At 40.9% G+C, this 25,589-nt stretch overlaps 1 long non-coding RNA gene and 1 other non-coding gene across 3 annotated transcripts; one reads left to right on the top strand and one right to left on the bottom strand.

Annotated features, from left to right (window-relative positions):
- Positions 1-3,916: 3,916 nt before the first annotated feature.
- On the top strand, positions 3,917-3,989 carry TRNAY-GUA (transfer RNA tyrosine (anticodon GUA)). Its single transcript has one exon. It is a non-coding gene; the product is annotated as a tRNA-Tyr (tRNA).
- Positions 3,990-9,764: 5,775 nt separating this feature from the next.
- LOC138989895 (uncharacterized) lies at positions 9,765-20,739 on the bottom strand. 2 transcript variants are annotated; one of them, XR_011466059.1, is made up of 3 exons: positions 20,467-20,739; positions 16,012-16,103; positions 9,765-13,527 (listed from the first exon to the last, which is right to left on the bottom strand). It is a non-coding gene; the product is annotated as an uncharacterized lncRNA (long non-coding RNA). The 2 variants fall into 2 exon arrangements; XR_011466069.1 differs by having other exon boundaries at positions 16,016-16,103.
- Positions 20,740-25,589: the final 4,850 nt, after the last annotated feature.

Genomic DNA, 25,589 nt, shown 5'->3' with positions numbered 1-25,589 from the left:
ATTTGTGGTCATCCTGTCTGGAGAAATTTAACTTTGGCGGCATGTTAACCCTGAACAGCCTCCTGATCTAGGCAATGATTTTAATAACAGTTACTATGCTTCTTCTAGGAATAGTTTATGTGAAGCACTGTGACAGGAAAATTAGGTCTCTGAACTCCTCACTACTGTGCTTTCCGGTGGGCAGCATCACTACCATTTTATTGACAAGAAGTTTGGGCGGAAGGTTCAACCCCATTTCTGAGGCGGCTTAATCAGCAGCAGAGCCAGGATGCAAGAGTTTGGTCTGCCTCCCACACTTGTGCTTGTTGTAGGCTACTTTTCTCTACACTCAGTAATTCTTCTGGAGGTGTTAAGGTTTAACCTGGCTTTTGTTGACCTGAGTGCCAAGCCTTGACAGTCCATTAAGAGAACTAAGGAAAAACATGTCACTGAATAAGAAGTCTGAAGTTTATTACATTAGTTATCATACAAATAGATTTTGGAAATCACTTATCTAATTAACCATTATGATTATTAGTCAGTTGTTTCTATGGAGACAACTCTATCTTATTACTCAAAATAGACACTTGTTTATGCACGTATTTCTGTGCATTCTAGACATCAGCACGTGCAGTTCTGGCAACGGGAGGAAGGACTCCTATTCTTTGAGCGTGACGTCTGTAGGCTAACCTGAGTCCTATCTTGTTAATACTCCTAGTTGACCACCTCTGGCTCAGCCCTCCTCAGTGTCACAGCTGGAGAGCAGTGGCTCTCAAAAGTGGCTATACTTCGGAGTCATTGGGAAGTGATTGTCCATGCCCAGAACATCAGCATCCCGGCGGGTGAGAACCAGGGATCAGCACTCTTAAAATTCCCCAGGTGTCTCTAACGCTGAGTGCCAAGCGCTTTCAGTGTAATCGGTTGCAAGTATTTCTACACAAATACGCACGAAACTCTCTCTCTGCAGGCATGCCAGAACATGAAACAGTGATTCTCTAACCAGGTTGTACACTGGAATCACCTGTGGAGGAGGGGCTCAAAACCTACATGGTGGCTGGACCCCATTCTCACCAGATGTTTTAGTAAGTGGTCCCTGGAGGGGGCAGCTCAAACATCAGTATTTTTAAAAAAAAGCCCTCCACGTCATGCTAATAAGCAAACAGGTTTTGAAGCACTGACTCACACCTACTAATCTTGGGAGGAGGCCTCTGGCCCAAGTTTATTGTGTTTCCACTACATTAATTTATAGTAAGACCTGATGCTTTTCAATAGATATCTTCCAGGTTTAACATTAAGAGTTCAATAGGAAAAAATTAAATTTAAATAAAATTTTTCAGCTGCATAGGGGTGAACATCTTGCCAGCTTAGCTATTGAATACTGGTAGTGTCAATTATTAAGGAAGTCGTATTGGGTATCTGTGAGGGACAGGGAGGTCTAGTTTAGTTTTTCTATTTGGCCTGTTTCCTATAATTTGAAGCCCATTTCCCTCATAGAAATGAAGAGCTTAAAACAACAAAAGCAACAACAAATCAATGACCATAGCACATTATGTTAGAAAGTTAAAAATGCTCAAGCTGTTTAATAATGTAAAATAACCATGCTTATATTAACTGTTCAATAGTAAGCAGCTATCTGTCATTTGAATTTCTTCCCATTATTTCAGCCCAATGGTAATTCTTTCACTTTTAGTGTGTGTAGCTTGCCTGTTTATTCCCTTTCCCTCTTCAGATTATAATAGTTCTGAGTCCACAGTGGCTCCTTTATCATCGTGAGAGAGAAGTTTTCTAATGACTCAGATTTCTAAATTAAACCTAAAATGTTTACTGCAAAGATGCCAGGCACACATTATGCATCACTGTTGCTATACAATAATATAATTCAGATAGAAATTACTTTTGCAAACGGCAATCAATTTTTGCTACTACTTCTTGCTTTCTTGACAATCTGGTCAGTGGACTGTGGAAAGTGCTTTTACTTGATTACTTACGTTGTTGATAATCATTGTGGTTTTTGGCAGAGCTAAGGCATTATTTCACAGACCTGCATTGCAATGGGGAATGGGTGTAACTTTAAAACCCAGCCAGAGTTCCTGTGGCTTTAGCCAACACCAAGGAATGTACAAACTCAAGCACAATTCTTATGAGACTTCATTATTTTTTTATGGTGGTTTGCCATGGGCCAGTCCACACAAGGGGACAGGGTAAGCAAATATGGAACCATGGAGGTCTGGGGTTCCTCTACAGCTCAAAGAGTCTTATACTGTGGAGGCCTCTGTTCTATATGGAGACATAAAGAACACCCTGTGTGTCTCACCTAATGCCCAGGATACATATCCTTTCACTTGGAACTTTGGATTTGAAAGGAAGGAAGCATGTTTAAAAATGTGTGTGTGTGTGTGTGTGTGTGTGTGTGTGTGTGTATATGTATATATTCCAAAACCTATGATGCCACTTGGTTATCTTCCAAAGACAGAGAGAACCACTACTGCAGGCCGAAGGCTTTATTTGGATCTAAATGTTGAAAAAGGAATAAAAGAAACAGAGACCTGAAATGTGGCAGATACCTTTTTTGGAAGTGACTTTATGAGAATAAAGAATGATGGAAAGAAGCAGAGCTATATTGAATGATTGCTTTATCACATTTTGCCAACTCCTATCCTTGACTTTTCAACTTTTTAAACATTTCAAACAAATCAGCTATTCCGTGGTTGAATTCTCTGGGAAGAAATTGACTCTGATTAGTCCAAAACCACCTCAGCAGCCAACTGAAAGACTAGAACTAGTTTAATTTCTTAAAAAATCAACAAGGGTATAAAGTCAGTTATAAAGTGGAATATCTGTCTTGCTAGAACCTAAGCTAAGACCTCTAATTCCTTTTAGATAAGTCAGTGAACAGCTGTCAGATATGTGAACAGATTTTGGACACTTGAGAACTGTGACTTGGAACCAGTGGCCTGGAGGTCCTCTGTCCTTATCCACGCACCCCTGAGCCACCTGCTTTGGCACAATACACAGTCATTATACACATGGCATCACCCAGTTGTGAGAATCCACTGGTGTGTTTTTAGAATTTCCAGTATTTTTCTAGTTCAGGTGGCACTTACTTTGGACTGCTTTTGGTCTCGATGTCCCCATCCTATTTAGTGACACCACCATCCATCAAGTCACTAAAATCAGAAACTGTCATTATCTTTTAGTTGATAAGCCTTGTCTATCTACCTCTGTGCCTCATGAGTCCCTCGTCTTGTCTGTTACCATCACCTGACTTCAGGCTTCTTCTTGAATAGCCACATAGCTTTTTCACTCACCCCCGCAAGCATCCTTTCTTCACCTTGCTGCCAGATTTTCATCTTAAACCAGAGATCAAATGTTATTGCAGTGCTTAAGTTTTTCTTTGTCTCCTTGATTATGTTCTGATTCCTTCTGTTATTCCTCACCCTGGTCATCTAAGACTGCTCTGGTCGCCCTGCCTTCCGACTGATGTGCTTTCTGACTCACGTGCCTCCTGATTCACATGCCTCCTCTTCTCAGCTCTGGTTTTACTGGGTTGCCTTTTCTTCTAATGGCATATGTTTCCATACGTTTCTGTGTTTATAGCCAGTTGCTCCTGCTGTTTGTTCTGCCTACAATTCCCTTCCTCTTTTTCTTGAGAGATCATAGCTCACTCCTCTTGCAAAGCCCACATCAAATACCCCTGCTCAGAAGTCTATTCTGCCTCATGAGACATGGGATACTCCTTTTAACACTTAGGTGTATCTGTTGTCATACTCCTCCCCAGGCCTACTCATTCCATAAATATTTGTGTATTTATGTGATTTTAACATGAGTTCCCTAGAGACCAGACCTTTTTTTCACCCTTATCTTCCTAGTAATTGGCACTGCATCTGTCCACGGTAGAGGCTCCATCAATATTAGATTGAATTAGCATTATGAGGGCTCCCCTGCTAGCTCAGTTGGTAAAGAATCTGCCTGTAATGCAGGAGACCCAGGTTCGATTCCTGGGTTGGGAAGATACCCTGGAGGAGGAAATAGCAATCCACTCTATTTTTTTTTTTTCTTTTTCTTTTTTTGCAATCCACTCTAGTATCCTTGCCTGGAAGATCCCATGGACAGAGGAGCCTGGCGGGCTACAGTCCATGGGGTCAAAAGAGTTGGACATGACTTAGCGACTAAACCACCAGAATTATGAAGCACAGCCTTTCTACATGGTAGCTCCTGGAAGCACTGCAGATTGGGAGATGGAGATTCCAGCCCAATTCCCTATCAGACCTGCCATTGTATCTTACATGGGTTGATCTGTATGCCCCTTGAATTCTTTTTGAGCTTAAAAATTGAGAGTAAGTCTAAAAGTGGCCAGCTACTTCTTTCCTGTGCTGTTTGCTCCATCTGGCCTCTTCATGAACTCTCACGTCTTCTATTAATAATCATTTCTTCTTATTGCCTCACCTTTGCTCTTGTGTCGGTACTGCCATAGCCACTCCAAAGGCCAGCTTACCTTGCACTTCTACTTCCAGTCTTGCCTGAACCTTCCAGTCTAGATTTTCTTTTGTTGAACCTCTCTAGGACTTTAGAATCTCTTTCCTACTATTCATGATTTTATTACATATAGATTTATACTGTTTGATAGCTATTTGACTACGTAAGTTTTTTTTTCTGCTCAGTTCAACTGAGGACTACTATAGTGTATAGCATAGGGTTTTAAGACCCTGATGCTGGGAAAGACTGAAGGCGGAGGAGAAGGGGGCAACGGAGGATGAGATAGTTGGATGACATCATCGACACAATGGACATGAGTTTGACCAAACTCCAGGAGATAGTGAAGGACAGGAAGCCTGGCATACTGCAGTCCATCGGGTTGCAAAGAGTTGGACACGACCTAACTACAGAACGACAAGCTTGATGTTGTTGCCAACAGAGGCATTCCAGTGTCTTTCCTGGAGGCCTTGGATTTGCTGTACCAGATATGTACACATCTGCTTAAACTTCAGATATAAAATGGGAAACATAATAGCACCTATCATATAGAATACAGAAGAGAAAATATATCTGAAACACTTTTGTACCTGATGAATGTCTTGGTAAGTGATAGTTATTATTGTTAAGAACAGTTTTAATCAGAACCTGTTGAAACTGTTTTATCTTCTATCCAAAGCCTACATAAGTAATGACTGATCCTTTGAGGTCTTTATCATGTTGCCAGATAATTATGATGACTAGTTTGGCAAACAGTCAGGTCATGCTTGGTTCTCCATTGCTCCACACAGAGTGCAGAATGGCCAATGCAGGTACTGACATCGTGGTTTGTGCAGTGGTGTCTTGTGGCCCAAATGAACCACAAGAGCTTATGAATTGTCCTAAAACACACAAAATGTGATTCATTAGACATTAATAAACAGAGTATATTTTTGGTGCTATCATACCCAGACTATAAGGTAATTGAAATAAATCTGAGACATATCTCCTGAAAGAGGTCTACTCAATCTTCAGCCAAAGGAGGAAAAAAAACCTACAACCCTATCTCCACAACACAATGACATAGGAAGTATTTGTTTTTAAAACCATTTCATTGTGCTTTCTTAATTTCTCATATCTCATCTCAGAAACTCAGAATTAACATGGCAAAAGTCCATTGCTTTGAGTTTAGGAAAAAACAATATAATTTTTCTCTATCTTTCATAGACTTTGCTTGTTGGGCCAGAAGCCCGACTCAATTGGACACAGCTGCACTCTGAACTTACATCACTAGTTAACATTTCCACTTCGAAGCATTCATTTGGCTTATTTGTTCCAGAAGGTTTTCTGTTCCCTGAGTAAATGTTTCGCTATGCTGTACCCACAGATTCATAAACTAGTTCAGTGGCTGATTTTTTAAGACTGTGGTTTAAAGAGCCCATGACCTATTGAAAAAGCTGCATCTATTTTCACCATTGGATATGAGGCCTGCCCTATACCCTGTTTCAGTATAAGTTAGGTTTTGTCTTTGGCCCTGAATTTCCACCTGTGAGGCTATTTTCTACCCGGAGAGAGTTAAATCTGCAGAGTTCATCTGGTGTCTCGTTCTTAACTGTACCCTAGTCCTTCTTAAGGCATTAATAGTTCAGTGGTAACTCACTCCAGTATTATTGCCTGAAAAATCCCATGGATAGAGGAGCCTGGTTGGTTATAGTCCATGGGGTTGCAAAGAATTAGACATGACTTAGCAACGAAGCAAAAGTCATTATGATTGCTCATTCATACATGAAGCTTGTGAGACTGAAATTTGGAACTATTTTAAGATTTTTTATAGAAAAAGGATGACCTGGGTGAATCAGGTTTTATGATAGAAATGATTTTATCCATTATGGTATTTGAGGCAACAGGCTTTGATCCTTATTTCCCAAGTTGAATTTGTCTTTCTAAACTTACTATGGGCTTCCCTGGTGACTCAGACAGTAAAGAATCTGCCTGCGATGTAGGAGATCTGGGTTTGATCCCTCGGTTGGGAAGATCACCCAGAGAAGGAAATGGCAACCCACTCCACAATTCTTCCCTGGAGAATCCCATGGACAGAGAAGCCTGGCAGGCTACAGTCCATGGAGTTACAAAGAGTCGTACACGACTGAGCAACTAGCACTTTCACTTTCCACCATGCCTAGCTGGGAAACCTTAATTATGTTACTGAAGTCCTCTGGGATTCAATATTACCATCTAGAAAAATGAAGATAATAATAACACCTACCTGTTAGGTGGCTGTAACGCTGGTACCCAGTAAACACAAAAAATACTTACTATAGGCTTCTGTTGGTGTGTTTCTCATGAAGAAAGACCAAGATTCAAGTACTTGGTCCTTGATTTGGAGTTGTTCATTGACTAAAACCCGGGCAGTATAGAAGAAGTAAGCCTAGCAGTAGGAGAGCACCTAAATGCTGGAACTACTCACTGCAGGGTGGCAGGAGGAACTGGGGGTTGGGAAAGCTTGGGACAGTACAGGAGCACACTGCTGGTGACTATCATTCTGTTGGTGGGACTCGGCATCTCTGTGTGCAAACACCCTCTATTTCACAGATGAAGCAACTGAGACCTTGTCATATGTCTCACTTCTCTGCTTCAGTGAGATTCAGGGTATGGGGAAGATGATTTCCATGTTTCCCTCCTTTTCACTTTAATCCCTACTGAATATTGGGACAGATTTTATCCAGTACACCAGACGTGTATATTACCTACCAGACGTGCTTCAGAGGTGGCGAGAATTGTCCTCTAATGGACAAACAGGATGTGGTTGTGTGGGGCAGTGAGACTGGCTGGAGAACTCCCTAAGCTGCATGCCAAGTTGCTCTGCTGACACCTAGCTGAGGCCAGACAAGCCTGCCCAAGGCCAGGGCCCTGGCTAAGGAAGGGTGGGTCCTGGGAGCTTACTGCTATGACACATAGCATCCACATCACTGGTTCCTTGAGTCATGTTGCCACTTGTTCCTCCACTTCCAGTTCTCCTGTTCTCAGGCATGCCCAGCCAATGACTGGGTCAACAGTTGAGGTCTGTAAACCTTGCAGACCTTTCTCAGGGATTAAAGGGCTGCCCGTTCTGTGGCTACTGTGGTGCCTGGCGCATTCTCCAGGATGGCCGTGCATAGGAAATATACTTCTACAGTGGAGACTATCTAGTATTTTATGTTGACATTGGTGTGTGGTCCCTATGGAATATTGGTAAGATGAGGAAAATAGAGGGCATGACATTTTAATACATGTCAAGATGTCTTTAAGGGATGAGAAAAGCCTCTAATTAGCTAGCACCTATTTGGAATGATTCCATATGTTATGTGTTAAGACACTGTTGGAGAGCTTGGCCAGAGTTATACTCCTGCATTTTTAGAGTACTTGTAAAGAGGAGTGTTTTCTCCATGAGGATGTGAGTTACTTTGGGAGACTTGGTTATTTCTTCTTAAGAGTCTAATAGCATCGTTCAGTAGAACTTTTTGTGATAATAGTTACATTCTGTAATTAGCCGCTAGCCTCATATGGCTCTTGGGTGCCTTGAAATATGGCTAGTATGACTGCGAATGGGATTTTTAGTTTCTTTAATTTTAATTAAACAGCCAGTGTGAATATTACCTACCATACTGGACAGCACAGGAGTGCAATACTACTGCCTAATTTATGGGCAGCATACCCAATCATTATATGTTAAATTGAATTGAACTTACATTCTTTAGGGCACTTGCTAAAAGATACCTGTATAATATGGTTTTCAAATTTATAGCATAATTTATTTTCAGTAAGTCTAGATTTTCTATTCATATAACACTTTAACTAAAAACTTATTCTAATCCAAACCTAAACCGTCATTATTACTATTGCAGTGTTTTGAGACCCCTGGGCTTGGGGAAAGGAGAATCCCGACAGTGATGCATGACTGTTTTGCTATTTCCATAAATAATACTTTATAGATCCTCTCTGCCTTCCACAGGGCTTCCTAGATCATTTCCCAGTGAAACTGGGAAACTGGATATTTCTTATCTCCACTGTCTCTCGGCTGCGTGTGCGGGGGGAAGAGAGTGAGTAGCACTTGCCATTGAGAGATGTCTAGGTTTGAATCCCCATCTGCAACTTTGGAAAAATCATTTAAATCTTTATAACTTCAGTTTTTCTTATCAAATGAGAATGAACTGAATTCTTTCAGCCCTAGGTGTCTTTCAGAGCTGAAGCATAAGAATCTTTGATTTAAAATGTGTGTAAATCTTTCTGAGCTGTGAAACACTCTACAAATATTTATGGCCATGGCTATTGTTGTTTTTTATCTCAACTGAAACTGGAGCATTTATTTTGGCCTCCATGGCATATTTTTCCACTCCCAAAACTAACTATTCAGCCACTGCCTGTGATAGAGCCTTATCACTGAAAATATTCAGGATTTAATATACTATATTATATGCCTCATAATCATGAAGTAGCATCTGTTAAATGCCAGTCTGCATGGTATAGAGCTGATCTTTGTGTAGTAGATTGGTTAAATGAAGCCAACTTTTCTGTGGTAGGAGAAAATTTGAAGAGTTCCCACTCACATTCAATATTGGCTTGATGATATACTTGCTTCCTGAGATAAGGAGAAATCTTGGTTCTGGTCCTACCTACAAGGTAGATTTATTGCATGAACTGCAAATTTTGTTTAACCTACATATAGATTGTCTAGAGAGGAAACTAAGTCTGTGATAGCAATTTTTGATCTGTCAGGTGATTGTACCTGGATTTCTTAATCTGCCTTTAAACTTGAAGATAAGGGGCATACCTAGTTCTTCATTCTTTCTGAAAACCGTGCTCCTGGAATCAATTGTTTAGAAGTATAGTACATATATAGTGAGTTGCTATTACAACTCATGCTACATGAAGATATGGACTTCCTCAGTGGCTGGCTCAGTGGTAGAGAATCCACCTGCCTTGCAGGAGATGCATTCCTGGGTCAGGAAGATTTCCTGGAGGAGGGCATGGCAACCCACTCCAGTATTCCTGCCTGGAGAATCCCATGAACAGAGCAGACTGGCGGGCTCTATCCATAGTGTCGCAAAGAGCTGGACATGACTGAAGTGACTGAGCATGCATGCTCATGCAGATACACAAGGAAAAATGTAACTTCTGTATTTTTCTGTAGCTTATCTGAGCTTTCTCTTGAATTTTTAATCTGTTGGGCAATAAAGAATGTATCATTATCATTTGCTGTATAAAAAATTACCCTCAAGGGCTGCAGTTTAAAACAATAAATATTTATTATCTCATGACTTCTAGGTCATTAATCTGGGTGTGACTTTGCTTGGTCATCTGGTTCAGGGTCTTTTAGAAGGCTGCATTCAAGGTGTCATCTAGGGCTAGATCTAGGATGACCAACTGTATGGGGTTGCTCAAGACTGAGTGGTTTCCTGGGATGTGGGACTTCATTGCTCATACTGGGAAAGTCTTGGGAAAACTGAGATGAATTGGTTACTTTCCTTGAGTTTCATCTGACATCTAGACTGAGGGATAATCTTTCAAGCTCATCCATGTCAGGTGGCAGGATTTAGTTCCTTATGAGTTGTAGGACAGAGGTCCTCAGCTTTTTCTTAGCTATTGTTCAGAAGCTTCCCTTAGATCCTCATCACATGGACCTCTCCATTGTGCAGCTTACAGCATGGTAGCTTGTTTCGTTAGAACAAGCAAAGGTGAGAAGAAAAGCGAGCAAACTGGAAACCAGAGTCTCTTTTAAATCAGATCTTTGAAGTTCCAACCCAACATTTCTGCTGTATTGCATGTGAGAAGAAAGTCATTAGGTCCAAAGAATACGCAAGCACAGTGAATTATTCAAGGCAGGAAATAGGGAGACATCTTAAGGAGCTGCCACTACAAGGGAAAAATAGTAAAATGTAGTCCATTTGGCAAATATGGGTAACAGTAATTTTGCAGTAATCATTCAGAATTTAAACTTTTCTTCTCTTCCTTTTCTGAGATGGCTTCTCAGTATATAGCAAGAAGAAGATCTACTGACCTCATGGCCATGGGAAAGAGGGACCTCAGACCATCTGTGCTGCCCTGGCTCCTCTGTTCTCTGCAGCAAGGTCCTTTTTATGCCTGGTGACTGCTGTTCAACAGCTGAAGTTGGCAGCTGGTGGACACATGCTCTGTAATCTCATGATTCAGTAGGGGCTTGACTGTCCTCTCTGCTGATTTGGTGTCCTGTCCATTCTTGTCTCTCCCACCTGACCCTCTAGCCTAGCAGCTCCCCTGAGGCCCTTACAGTAACCCTCTGGTAAATTCTCCACCCAGTATCATCAGATGTAGCCTGTTTCCTTTCTCAGGGCATGTGGAAACTTCTAGATGGTCTTGAGGTCATATGAGGGCTGAGGGCGACTCCAAGGGGCTAAACTGAGCTTTCCTTCCGGCGCCCCACCTCCGCCTTCCCCACATACTCACACCATTCAAACAGTGTTCCCCGGATGCAGCTATTCTGTGACAACTTGCTCTGAGTCCCAAATGAGAAAGGATGCAAAAGCACCTCCTATTTGCATACACCTCATTCTAGGCTCCCACCCCCATTTTGGGGGAGGGGCGGGCGTGGGGTGCGGAGGAGGCTGTGATGTTCAGTCCCATGTGCAGGCTCCTATACCCCAGGCACATGTTAGACCTGCCACTCATGGGCCAGGTCTGGCTCTTGCTGTGTTAAATGAGGTCAGGACAACTTGGAGTGGTTTTCTTTCCTTTCTTTTTTCCCTCTCTTCCCAAAGGTTGGCTTTCATGACTGTTGTCTTGAAGTGGATTTGTAAACGTCAGATTTATGACCCAAAGATGATCAATGGCCTCTTATTCCTTGCAGCAGTAAGCCTTTGGCTTGGCTGGTATGTCAGAGCTGCAGAGGAACATAATTTAAGGGGGAAAGTGTATTCAAAATGCCAAAAATACTATCCCCATTATATGCTTTGGGTTTTATAGCTGCAGGTGACTTCTTGGAGTGACTGACAGCCCTGGGTTGAGGTTCAAGGGCCTACTCATTCTAAAAATGGAGGAATTATTTTAAAAAAATGCTTTTCTAGTGGTAGTGCTATGAATCCAATATTTTAGTGCCCCAAACAGAGGTTTTCTGTGGGGTTAACCCCACAGATTGAAAGAACTGAAAAAAAGTGTATGTTTGTGTGTGGAGATGAGGGGAGGGGTGCTTAAAAAGGGAACAAGGACCGAAAGTGAAATGTAGGCTGCAGGGAAAATAGAAAGCATAAAATGTACATAGTGGGAACAAAATGGTTAATAGTTCTTCTCTTCCTAACCCTCCCAAGCAGCTGCATCCAGGGAGGGAAGTTTGCCATGGAAACACAGGAAGTATCAGTGATCTGGGCAACAAGGGAAGCTTTTCTTGTTCTATCCAAACTGGAAGTAGCTCCCTTCCCACCAAAATGCCTGGGGCTATACAACACTTCTCTTTGCGGTGGCACAGGATGTAGAGACTGAGTGCTATTTATGGCAGCAGGCAGCCAGAGATGGCAGTTTGTAGAATACACTTAGAGGAAGAACATACTCTGAAAAATAGAGTTGATGATGAATTTGAATTAAAGGTGAGCTTTGAGTAATTACAGATAGAGAGATAGCATTAAATAATTGACTTTATTTAACACAGGAGAGTGTCTTGACACAGGAGAGTGGCCGTTTTAACCCAGAGGGAGAGACACAGACACATACAGAGAGGGGTTCAGCGTCAAGCAGTGTAAGAGTTGGATCCGAAAGAGGAAGGACTTGTAAATAGGACCACAGCAGAGATACTTCCCTCAGCCACACCTGGACATGGATTATGAAAAATTTCTTAGTGATGAGGGATTGTAAATTAACATCAGCCCTACACTGAATTAAATATACATTAAACTGCACATAACATTCAGTTTAAGGTATTTGAATATGAATTGTTTATAGTTTTTTTTCCACTATGGGATTTGAGTGATTCTCAATGCATTCCTTTTTATTTAATTTTTAAATGAAATCTGCAGTTAAAGACCCCTCCTGATAATGTTACGTCTGTTGCTTCACTGGGAGTGTCTAAATAATAAATTTGGGTACACAGTGTGACCCAACCAGGCTAACAGCTCCCCTTACAGAATGCAGCTAACTGAAGCTCACCCCCACTCTGATATACCATGATTTACAAATGCAAAGGACAAAGGGAAAAAGGCACAAGATGAGAGAGGCTGACTGAGATACAAGATCAAAGGAGGAAGTGCAGAAGAGAGTGAGCAGGTAAAGGGTAGCATGACTATTGAGGGTCGAGAGAATCTGTAAAGCTGTGGATGGATCTGGGAGGAAGGGCCTTGCATAAGTTAGATGTGCTTTTGCTTTTGGCTGAAGAATGAGGAAGGGATGTTTGAGGGATGAGGAATGGTTATGGTAGTGGGCTGAAAGGGCATTGATTCTGTCCTGGCTTCAAAGACAGTTGGTACAAGTTCTTGGGAGAAAATACTAGCAAAAGCAGAAGAAACTGTTTTTCTCTGTGACCCAAGTGAAATGGTGGAGTGGGCATTCCTTCCAGTAATAGACTTGAATAGTGTTCCTCCCGGCCATCTTGGGCTTCCCTGATAGCTCAGGTGGTAAAGAATCCGCCTGCAATGCAGGAGACCCCAGTTCGATTCCTGGGTTGGGAAGACCTGCTGGAGAAGGGATAGGCTACCCACTCCAGTATTCCTGGGCTTCCCTTGTGGCTCAGCTGGTAAAGAATCTACCTGGGTTCGACTCCTGGGTTGGGAAGATCCCTTGGAGAAGGGAAAGGCTACCCACTCCGGTATTCTGTCCTGGAGAATTCCATGGGCTGTATAGTCCATGGGGTTGCAAAGAGCTGGATACGACTGACTTGCACTTTCAGGCATCTTGAAGAATTGCTGCTGCTGTCTCATTAGAAGGCAGCCTTCTCCTGAGGGAGCACCTGTAACTGAAGTAGTGATGAGGCATTGCCCTTGGGCGACTTCTTGAGGCCATCTGCCAAAGTGGGGATGGAGGGCAGCTCTGGATCAGAAGAGGAAGCTGAGGGGGTCATCCATGGTGAGGCACTTGTAAGAGTTCACGTGGCACCACCTGAAAACACGTAGTTATAATTAGACCAAAGTTCCTGGGATGCTGTGTAAAAACGTAGAGTCATATATCAATGGTATACTTTTGTACAGCATTTCTATTAATATACCCCTTCTGTACCAGGCTTCCCAGCTGGTGCAGTGGTAAAGAATCTACCTGCCAATGCTGCTGCTGCTGCTAAGTCGCTTCAGTCGTGTCCGACTCTGTGCGACCCCATAGACAGCAGCCCACCAGGCTCCTCCATCCATGGGATTTTCCAGACAAGAGTACTGGAGTGGGGTGCCATTGCCTCAATCCCTGGATTGGGAAGATCCCCTGGAGGAGGAAACAGCAATCCACTTCAGTATTCTTGCCTGGGAAATCCTATGGATGGAGGAGCCTGGGAGGCTACGGTTCCTGGTGTCACAAAGAGTCAGACACGACTGAGTGACTGAGCACATAGCACACTGCGTTCTAGAAGCATGCTATTGTCTCCATTTCAATAATTAAGAAACTGAGGCTTAGCAGTTAAATAATGTGCTTACTGTATTAAAATGAAAAGTTTTAAAGCCAGGATTTAAATCACTATTTATCTGCCTACAAAACTTATTTATGTTGCCCACTATGCTCAATGAGCCCTTCGGTGCTTCTCTGCCAGGCCAGTATAATCCCAGAAGCAGTTGAAGTAAGAACTTTAAAAGGGCAGGTCATGTGCCAGATCTCACACACTTGGGAGATAATGGCCAAATCAGCTGGAAATGTCAACAGAATCCTGAGGACAGTGGCTCTAGGTACAGATCACATAGTCTCTGGTTAATGGGAGGAGGAATTTTTTGGCTAAGCAAAACCTGAATATGGGTAAGTTTGCTCATGGTTGTATGATCAAGTGTTTGGGCACTACATGTGTTAAGGGTGGGTATTGATTGGTTCACCAGTGGTGGTTATCTTGGCCAAGTTGCTTAACTTGCCTAAAATCCATTTTCCGTCTATAAGATGAAGAATATGAAAGCATGTGTTTTCTAGGATTATTGTGAGAATTCACCACAAATACATACTGTGGCAGATTATATTTTCCAAAGATGACCACACCAGTATACATACCCCAATCCCACACGTGTTTCTTAAATGTGACTGACATTCTCCCACTAAAAGTTGAGGTCTATATTCACTGTTTGACTCTGGGCCGACCTGAGTTCTCTGGTCAATGGATATGGCAGGAGTGATGCTATGTGACTTCCAAGGCTTGGTCATAAAAATGATTCAGTGTCCACCTGTTCCCTTTCTTAGGCTATTTGCCTTTAGAACACAGCTATCGTGCTGTAAGGAAGCACAGACCAACTCACATGCAGAGGTCAACATGGAGAGCAAACACGGCCCCCTGTAGACAGTCATCACCAAACACCAGACATCAGTGAAGGAGCTTTCTGACCATTCAGGTTCCTAGCCTTTGAATCTTCCGTCGGCAGCTCCAGAGAGCAGAGCCCAGCTGCTCCTACTGTGTCCCATCCAAATTCCTGACCCGCAGTATCAGTGAGCATGACTCATTACTGTTCTGTGCCACTAAATTTGGGGGTAATTTGTTATGCATCCATAGTAACTGGAACAGACTATGATACCATGTAAATCATACAAAAGAAAAATAAGATAGCTAGGGAATTTAAGTACCCCATTTCCTATTCATTAAGTTAATATGCATTTGCTAGAGCAAGTGTACTCAATCAAGAGTCATTCTGGAATCTAACAACTTCGTCACCAAATTGTCAGGGATATACAACGAAAACAGAGAAAGAGACACAGTGATACTTTTTATCTACAGATTAAACATGGTCTCTGGGCCCTTTTAACTTTTTGACAGAGAAAACAAACTTCTGTTTGCTGATCTCTAACAAATATTTTAGCTGAGTGCTCACAGATTTACTTTTAACTAAAGCTCTGTTCAGGAATGAGGAAATTCTAATAAGTAGCTCAGGGGTGGCTAACCTTAGCTCCTGTAGTAATAATAAAACTTTATATTTACTTGGGGTTTTTACATCCTTAATCTCAAGTGGGATTTTTTAATTCCTTTGTACAGATTTAGCATAGAGGCATATAGTAGCCATAGAATATAATGTGTGTGTGTTTGCTTCTCCTTGCAGCTGTTGGGGTATGTGAGTGTGTGCATACCAAAGAGAAATATTTGCAACTGAGGATGAAACAAAGAAACTAGTGACCACTTTTGGCACCTATGTACTTGTATTAAGAAATACAGCTCTGGGATAGAACCCTGAGAGGATTTGTAAATTGGCACTTGCCCAGTTGCTATGTGGTTACAAGGCAACCATCTCACTCTTGGAGAAATAAATACCATGGAAGCATTGGGCAGGCAAAGAAAGACATTATATAGTTGCTTAAAGATTCTGAAGGTCCAAGGTTTTACTTTAATTGCAAGCTGACAGGCTAGCCTGCAATAGTTTCAAGGATGCAGTAGAGTTGAGACTGAGTCAGAGGCAAAGGACGAATGTTACTCACTCACAGCAATAGCAGGAGCTGGAGAATCAGCATTTTACACCAGTTCCTAGGTTGTAGTTCTCATGGGATGTCTTGAAGAGCGCAGACAATACCTGTAAACACAGTGAGTTTGTTATAGGAAAAGAACAGGGTTTGTTAGGGAACTTGCATCTGGTGTAATATGCAGTCAACATGCTTGATCTTTGCTTCAGGGAGAGGCATTTTCTTTATTATAAACTGGACAGTAAGCATGCCTGCCCTTTGCTTCATGGGGAAACACTATCTCTATCTTTCAAGGCTATAAGTAAACCTGATCTTTGCTCTTGAGGAAGATATATCCATATTTTAAGGCTGTTTGCTATATGAGTATGCTTGAAAAAATATTTCAAAATAAAGGGAAGTCAATATCTGTGCAAACGAGAAGTGCAGAAATATTGAGATTCAAGGAAAATTGTCTCCCAGTAGTAATTCCCAGTCAACAAAGATCTAAAGAAATTGCAGCACAACTTATGCTTTGTTCAGTGATCAAAGGTCAATTACATCTATATGCATTAGAGAAAGTATAGATATTAATGTGTGCACTGTAATTTGGATTTGCATATTTTTTTCCGTCTGGACTGTCCTTCAGGGTGGTCCCCATCACTGAGACAGCAGACAGCCTTAAAAACATTGTTTCCTTTGAGTTCAAGTTTATCTTTTCCTGTTGGTTTGGGGATTAGGTGACTGTTGAGACTCTGAACGTCATAATTCACAATGACACTGTGAAGTGAGTAGAGTAAGAGGAAATTACTCCATGGCTGGTATGAGGAAAGAGAACACGAGAGTGACAGACTGGGGGTGGCAAGTGCAGAAAGGTAGTAACAAAAGCTGCTTCTGAGACTTGCCTAAAAGAGTAAAGGAGGCTTATCGGGGCTCAGCTGCTTTGGGTTAAAGAGGATGTTAATCGCTCACTACTTTCAAATATATTTTCAGCCATTTTACTGCTCTGCTAATTGGCTGCATCCTTGTGGAAAAAAAACTAGACAAACAGCTTATTGGCCCAGGCAGGTGCCAAGAAAGATTGTTTTGTTTTGTTTTGTTTTGCCTGAGCTCTTGCTGGAAAAAAAAATGTCCTTGACAAATTAACATCCAAATTATACCATATTTGTGGACTAAAAATCATGCTACTAAGAAATGTCATATGCATTCATCTCTGGCTAGTGAATTACCAGGGACATCGGGAGAAGCAAATACAAAGCCACTCTGAATGACTGCTTTCACAGCCCAGGTTGCAAAGGAATCCAAAGATTTGGACTCAAGATGAGCTCACAATAGAAAATTATAAGGTAAGAATCCATCATAGGCAGTAACTTAAGATAGAGACAATAAAACAATTTTGTTTCAAATAATTAGATAAAAAGAGATAAAAGCTATGAGAAAAGAATAAGATAAAATGAAAAATATATAAGAAAACTTGGAAAAAAACAAAAAAATCAACAACCAAATAAATAGTTGAATTCTGCTGCTGGCCAGGATGGGATTACCTGTTTCTTTCTTAGTGGTAACAGTTGACACTCTGGACAAAGCATGACAAACAAGCACCTGAGAACCCTGGAAATTTAGCAGAAGCAGACAGATTGGGGAAAGGAGTCAAAGTTTGAAGGAGTGACCTATACAGAAGTAAATTTGTGATTTTTTTCCTCTCAAGTTCTCCATCTTGCATTGAGATCTCCAATTGCAGAACTCTAGCTACTTTTTTTTTTTTAAATTTTAAGCTTTTTATTTTATATTGGAGTATAGCTGATTATACTTTACAGGAGACTCAGTGTTAAAGAATCCATCTGTAATGCAGGAGACTTGGGTTTGATCTGTGGGTTGGGAAGATCCCCTGCAGAAGGGAGTGCCACTCCACTCTAGTATTCTTGCCTGGAGACTTCCATGGACAGAGGAGCCTGGTAGGTTATGCTCCATGGGATCACAGAGTTGTACACAACTAACACATTCACATAGGTGATTAACAATGTTGTAATAGTTTCGAGTGAACAGCAAAAGGGATAGCCATACATATGCATGTATCCATTCTCCACCTGCTCCCCTCCTATTTGGGCTGCTATATAACACTTAACAAGTTCCATGTTAAACACTAAGATGAGATCTTTCTGGCCAGTTCTGAAAAAGGGATACCAGAGAGGATGTGGAGAATGTCAGAGGAGAGAGTGGAAGAAAGGGACCCCTAATTATGTCTTTGAACCAGAACTAATTCCAGGCTCATGCTGGACTTGGGCAAGCATGGGCCGGGTACCTAAAGCAGTATGGCGGCAGCTTTGAAACCTGAACTCGTAGCGGAGCCACTGCCCAGGGAGAGTGAGACAGACTTGTGTTCTAGACCTAACCGAGTTGATTGTCTGTAAAACAAACAAATTCTCCAAGACTTTAGCAGGACCTAATGTTTTACAACAAAACTCATAACGTCCAACATAAAGTTAAAAATTACCCTAATGCCAAAAACAAAAAAGACCCCAGGAAAATGTGACCAATTTTTAAGGGAAAAAGACAATAAACACAAAATTCCAAGATGACCCAGAGTTTAGAGAGCAAAGACTCTTAACTCAGCTATTACTATGCTTCATATCAAGATATAAGCACTCAATGAATGGAAAGATAGAAGTTTTATGCTGAGAAATAAGAAACTATAAAATAGAACCATGTAGAAATATTAGAACTGAAGTACAATATCAGAAATTAGAAAAGAATCCATGGATTATCTCAGCAGCAGAATGCAGATGACCAGTCAGTGAACTTAAAAGGTAGATCAATAGTAATTGTTCAATCTTAGTTGTTGTCATTGTTTGGGTACTGAGTTGTGTTCAACTCTTTTGTGACCCCATGGACTGTTTCTCACCAGATTCCTCTGTCCATGGGATTTCCTGGAGTGGGTTGTCATTTCCTTTTCCAGGTTATCTTTCTGATTCAAAAATAGAACCCATGTCTCCTGCTTGGCAGGTGAATTCTTTGCTGCTGAGCCAACAGGGAAACCCTTCCAATCTTAACAACACAGCAAACAAACAAACAAACACATATTAAAACAAAAAAAAAGAAAAGAAAAATAACCTAAAAATGAACAGAGGCATAGGGACTTTGGAGACAATAGTAATATGTCTAACATTTTCATCATTTGAGTTCCAGAAGGAAAGGAAAGAGATTGGTACAGAAAAAAAAAATATTGAAGAAATAATTACTGAAATCATCCCAAATTTGAGATACAGAAATTTACAGATTTAAGAAGTTCAGCAAAACCCAAACAGGATACACACAAAGAAAAATGAGCCCAGATATATCATAATCAAATTGCTGCAAACCCAAAATAGGAAAAAATAAATCTTGAAATAATACATTCTGTGCAAAGAGACAACAATTTGAATAGCCAAAGATTTCTCTTAGGTCATGAAGGTCAGAAAACTGTGGAACTATATATTTAAAGTGCTAAAAAAAAAAAAAAGAATACTGCCAATCCAGAGTTCTGTGTTCAGTAAAAATATGTCAAGAAGGAAGAAACTCTTAGAAAAGAAGGAAACTATTAGAAAACTAAGAGTTTATTACCAGCAAATCTGGTCTAAAAGAAACACTAAAGGAAGTTAATTAGGCTGAGGGGAAATGATACTGCAGGGAAACTTAGAACTTGAGGAATGAAAGAACAATAAAAATAGCGAATATCTGGGGAAATTTAAGGCTGTCCTCAAGTTCTTCAAATTACAACAGTTGAGAGCAAAAATTATAACTGTGGTGGAATTATCAATGTATATAGATATAAAGCATATGACAGCTATAACATAAAAGGAAGAAAGCAAACAGATCTATATGGTTGTACCATATTTTACTTGAAGCGCTAAAATATTAAATCAAAATAGACTAAAAATTAGATATGCTCTTTTGTTTGTATGGCAGCCATGAAAAATTATGCAGTTTATGCAATTATAGTCCAGGCATCAATGCAAGTTTAAATAGAATACCAAAAAACATTAAAAAATAACCAAATAAGCTTCATACGATTGTAAAATAGTTATTGACCTAGTAACTCAGTACATGGCTTAATCATCTGGCTGACAACTGAAAAAAAAATATAATAAATTGAAAGCTAAATATAAGAAAATTGTCAGAAACACAGCAAAAAGAGATAAAGCAATCAATTTTGTTGACAAGGTGAGGCAAATGTCTTTTGAAAGGTTTAAAAGAGTATCTAAAGTGAATTAACTGAGTAATATAATCATTCATCAGTGTTTTCAGTTTCATAAGCGTTAGTTCACTGCTTATATTTTTAAAAAGTTTATAAAATATTTGTTAATGCCTTGAGTTTGGACCCTCTGCATGGGATGGGATTTTTGTTTTTATGCATTTTTATATTTCTATGCACTAAAAGGTGATAACGTAGTACTGTATAGAAATATACAACAAACTGTGGGAAATTCTTAAAGAGATGGGAATACCAAACCACCTTACCTGCCTCCTGAGAAACCTGTATGCAGGTCAAGAAAGCAGCAGTTAGAACAGGACATCAAACAACGGACTGGTTCCAAATTTGGATAGGAGTACATCAAGGCTGCTTGTCATCTGTACTGTCACCTGCTTATTTAACTTACATGCAGAGTACATCATGCGAGATGCCAGGCTAGATGAAACACAAGCTGAAATCAAGATTGCTGGGAGAAATATCAATAACCTCAGATATGCAGATGACGCCACTCATGGCAGAAAGCAAAGAAGAACTAAAGAGCTTCTTGATGACAGTGAAAGAGGAGAGTGAAAAAACTGGCTTAAAACTCAACATTAAAAAAAACCAAGACCATGGCATCCGGTTCCGTCACTTCCTGGCAAATAGATGGGGAAACAATGGAAACAGTGACAGAATTTATTTTCTTGGGCTTCAAAATCACTGCAGATGGTGACTGCAGCCACAAAATTAAAAGATGCTTGCTCCTTGGAAAAAAAACTATGACAAATCTAGACAGTGTATTAAAAAGCAGAGACACCCACAAAGGTCTGTCTAGTCAAAGCTATGGTTTTTCCAGTAGTCATGGTTATGGGTGTGAGAACTGAACCATAAAGAAAGCTGAGCACCGAAGAATTGATGCTTTAGAACTGTGGAGTTGGAGAAGACTCTTGAGAGTCCTTTGGACTGCACAGAGATCAAACCAGTCAATCCTAAAGGAAATGAATCTGAATATTCATTGGAAGGACTGATGCTGAAGCTCCAGTACCTTGGTCACGTGATGTGAAGAGCTGACTCATTGGAAAAGTTCTTGGTGCTGGGAAAGACTGAAGGCAAAAGGAGAAGAAGATGGCAGAGGATGAGATGGTTGGATGGCATCATCAACTCCATGGATATGAATTTGAGTGAGCTCTGGGAGTTGGTGATGAACAGGTAAGCCTGACATGCTGCAGTCCACAGGGTTGCAAAGAGTCAGACATGACTGAGTAACTGAACTGAACTGAACTGAGAAAGTGATAAAATGATACTGTTGTTTTGGGATCTGCTTTGAAGTATGAAGAAAACTTGGCTATGCTGTTTTCCAAGTTGTCCTCATTCTTGTGGGCATAAATATCTGTTGTTACTAATTTGAGGAAAGTGATTCTATAATTTCTGCATCTACCTAATATGAATTGCAAAATTCCTTGGCAATACTTTAAATTCATTCAGCAACTCAAAAGGACATGAGTCACCAGGCTGAATGTGGAGACCAGCCAAGTCTTGGTGGGATCATAACAATGTGCTCACCTCTTGCTTTGAGGGAGCTGCCTGCTGGGAAGAGCAGAGGAGCCCCTGGGTGAAACAGCTCTCTGTGCATCTGGGGAGGGAGGCTGTGCTTAAAATGCACTGGAAACAGAATTTGGCAGTGATGGGATACTTGTAAGTTTTAGAGAGTAAGAATTAAGGTTGCCCAATGTTAGCAGGTTACATGGTAGTCAAACAGGAACAAGGTCAGTTTTCATTCCAACCCAAAAGACAGGCTATGCCAAAGAATATTCAAACTACCATACAGTTGTGCTCATCTCACATGCTAGCAAGATTATGCTCAAAATCCTTCAAGCTAGGCTTTAGTGGTACATGAACAGAGACCATCCAGATGTACAAACTGGGTTTAGAAAAGGCAGAGGAGCCAGAGATCAAATTGCAGCATTTACTGGATCATAGAGAAAGCAAGAGAATTCCAGAAAAATATCTACTTTGGCTTTATTGACTATGCTAAAGCCTTTGACTATGTGGATCATAACAAACTGTGGAAAATTCTTAAAGAGATGGGAGTACCAGACCACCTTACCTGCCTCCTCAGAAACCTGTATGCGAGTTAAGCAGCATCAGTTAGAGCCAGCCATGGAACAACAGACTTACTCAAACTTGGGAAAGGAGTGTGTCATTGTCATCCTGCTTATTTAACATACATGCAGAGTACATCATGCGAAATGCTGGGCTGGATGAATCACAAACTGGAATCAAGATTGCTGGGAGAAATATCAGCAACCTCAGATATGCAGATAACACCACCCTTATGGCAGAAAGTGAAGAAGAACTAAAGAGCCTCTTGATGAAAGTGAAAGAGGAAAGTGAAAAAGTTGGCTTAAAACTCAACATTCAGAAAACTAAGATCATGGCATCCGGTCCCATCACTTCATGGCAAATAGATGGGGAAACAGTGGAAACAGTGGTTGACTTTATTTTTTTGGTCTCCAAAATCACTGCAGATGGTGACTGTAGCCATGAAATTAAAAGATGCTTGCTCCTTGGAAGAAAAGCTATGACCAACCTAGACAGAATATTAAAAAGCAGAGACATTACTTTGCCAACAAGGGTCTGTCTAGTCAAAGCTATTGCTTTTCCAGTAGTCATGTATGGATGTGTGAGTTGGACTATAAAGAAAGCTGAGCAATGAAGAATTGATGCTTTTGAACTGTGATATTGGAGAAGACTCTTGGTCCCTTGGACTGCAAGGGGGTCCAACCAGTCCATCCTAAAGGAAATCAGTCCTGGGTGTTCATTGGAAGGAATGATGTTGAAGCTGAAACTCCAATACTTTGGCCACCTGATGCGAAGAACTGACTCATTTGAAAATACCCTGATACTGGGAAAGATTAAAGGCGGGAGGAGAAGGGGACAACAGAGGATGAGATGGTTGGATGGCATCACCGACTCAATGGAGATGAATTTGAGTAAACTCCAGGAGTTGGTGATAGACAGGGAGGCCTGGTGTGCTGTGGTTCATGGGGTCACGAAGAGTTGGACTCGACTGAGTGACTGAACTGAACTGAACTGATGCTGGAAAAGATTGTAGACAAAAGTAGAAGGGGGTGACAGAGGATGAGATGGTTAGATAACATCACTGACTCAATGAAAATGAATTTGAGCAAACTCTGGGAGATGGTGGAGGACAGAGGAGCCTGGCATGCTTCATTCCATGGGGTCACAAAGAGTCGGACATGACTTAGCAACTGAACAGCAACAATAGCAAACAGGAGCAAATGCTGTAATAAGAAATAGAACAAATTTGTTATTTATCTAACCAACCACTGTTCTTCTCTTTAATCCTCTCAGCAACCCTGAATGGCAAACAATATCGTAAACACCTTAGTGATGAGGAAACTGAGGTTCAGGGAAAGATGAAGCCAAGATTCTGTGACAGATGTGTCTGGCTCCAAAGCCTTTCTGTTACAACCTATGTAATTCTTGGCATTATTGATGTCAGTGGACATCTAAATAGGTAACACTTGTTTTCTGTTCAGGTGTTTGTAATATACAGGTGTGTGTGTGCGCTCAGTCACTTCAGTTGTGTCCAGCTCTTTGTGACTCTATGGATTGTAGCCCACCAGGCTCCTCTGCCCATGGGGTTCTCCAGGCAAGCATACTGGAGTGGGTTGCCATGCTCTCCTCCAGGGGATCTTCCCCACCCAGGGATTGAACCAGCATCTCCTGTGGCTCCTGTATTGCAGGCAAATTCTTTACCACTGTGCCACTGGGGAAGCCCATATACATATAAACCTACCTATAGGAATTTTTGAATTATATCTGTAATGAAAAATGTTTGTATTTAAATGAGACATAGTTCAGTGTGCAGTGCCGCTATTGTCCACGTCATAGATTCACTTTGATGGAGCATCTTCTTAAGACCCTCTTACCTAGTGAAGGGGTCTGCGTCTAGCTTTAGGGAACAGGGTTGGATTATATTCATTACCCTGTGTGGCAGGCTTTGTGTGGAAGTCTATTGTTAGCCTATCCATCACAGTTCATTTTATGTGTGTGCACACACACATACATCCTATCACTGTCTCAGATTCTGTGAAGTTAAATAAGTCAGTAGATAGCGGAGGTTAGTTATCTGTTTACTCTAGAGCTCTAGTAAGGAAGTGCCAATAGGTGATCATAAACCTAAGCCCTCCAGAGAACACCAGGCCTTGGTAAGCTGAGCAGCTGGTGGATCCATCCTGTGTTTGTGCATAAGGCAGGGAGATGTCTAAAAGGTGTGTTTCAGGAGATTCTAAAAAGCCATTATAGTGGCCTCTTTATAGTACAACACATACCATTGGACTAATATTTACCTAATGAGCCCTATGTATTAGGTAACTCACTGGGCTCTAGGACAGAGAAGACTGGCATGCTGCAGTCCACGGAGTCACAAAGAGTTGGACATGACCGAGCGACTGAACGACAACTGTGTACAACAGAGATGAAGAAGTCAGAGTCTATGACTTCTCAGCTCTCCCTATCCAGTGACAAAGAAGGACCAGAAAGAAAATAACCATCAGGGTTGTAGGCTGCGCAAGGACCCAGGTCAGCACATACCTAGTGCTGTGAGGTGAGGTGAGAGGGGAAAGCCATGGAAAACTGCAGGAAGATATTAAAGTTGGATGTTATGGTTCAGTTAGAATTCACCAGGGTTATGAGAACACAGGGCATTACAGGCAGAGGGAAGTGTCGGGGCAGAGCAGTGGAGTGAACTCTGCTCCTGGCCAGTGAGGAGTGCGTGGCTTGAGCTTCAGAGAGTTTGGAGAGGATGGGATAGAAATGTGGAAGCGGAGGCCAGAAAGGGTCAGAGGCCACATCACAAGGAATATAGCTTTATCTTGTTGGCTGCAGTTAGGGTGATGATAAAATTGATGGTTTAAACTGGGATGATTTTGAGAGTAAAGAGGAGATGCTAAAAATCTTTGGAATTTAAAATTTTGAATATTCATTTATCATAAACATGATTCTATTAAGTTTTTTGAAGAGAAAATCCCTTATTAAAATATGAAAAACATTTGTTTTTGAAAAACAAAAAATATGAAAAAAATCTTGTATATTAAAGTAAAAATTAAAAATTGCTTTATGTGAACAATAAAAATAATATAAGAAAAAGCAAAAATTATTCTTACTATAGCCACATATTTTAATCTGCCTGTTTATAACTACCTTGAATACCATGCCATTAGTATTTTTCTGAGGTTATATTTTTCCATATAATCTTATTTTTAATGTTTTAATAAAACAGCAGTGTTTAAAGCTCCTTTTTATGGTATGTAGATTACAATGTTTGATAACTCCAATGAACACTTCTCTTTTTTTAATTGAGAAAATACTTTTCCTGCAGGCA

This window comes from Bos mutus, chromosome 1 (assembly GCF_027580195.1).
Source record: "Bos mutus isolate GX-2022 chromosome 1, NWIPB_WYAK_1.1, whole genome shotgun sequence".
NCBI lineage: Eukaryota > Metazoa > Chordata > Mammalia > Artiodactyla > Bovidae > Bos > Bos mutus.
This window is presented reverse-complemented; position numbering and strand designations above follow the sequence as displayed.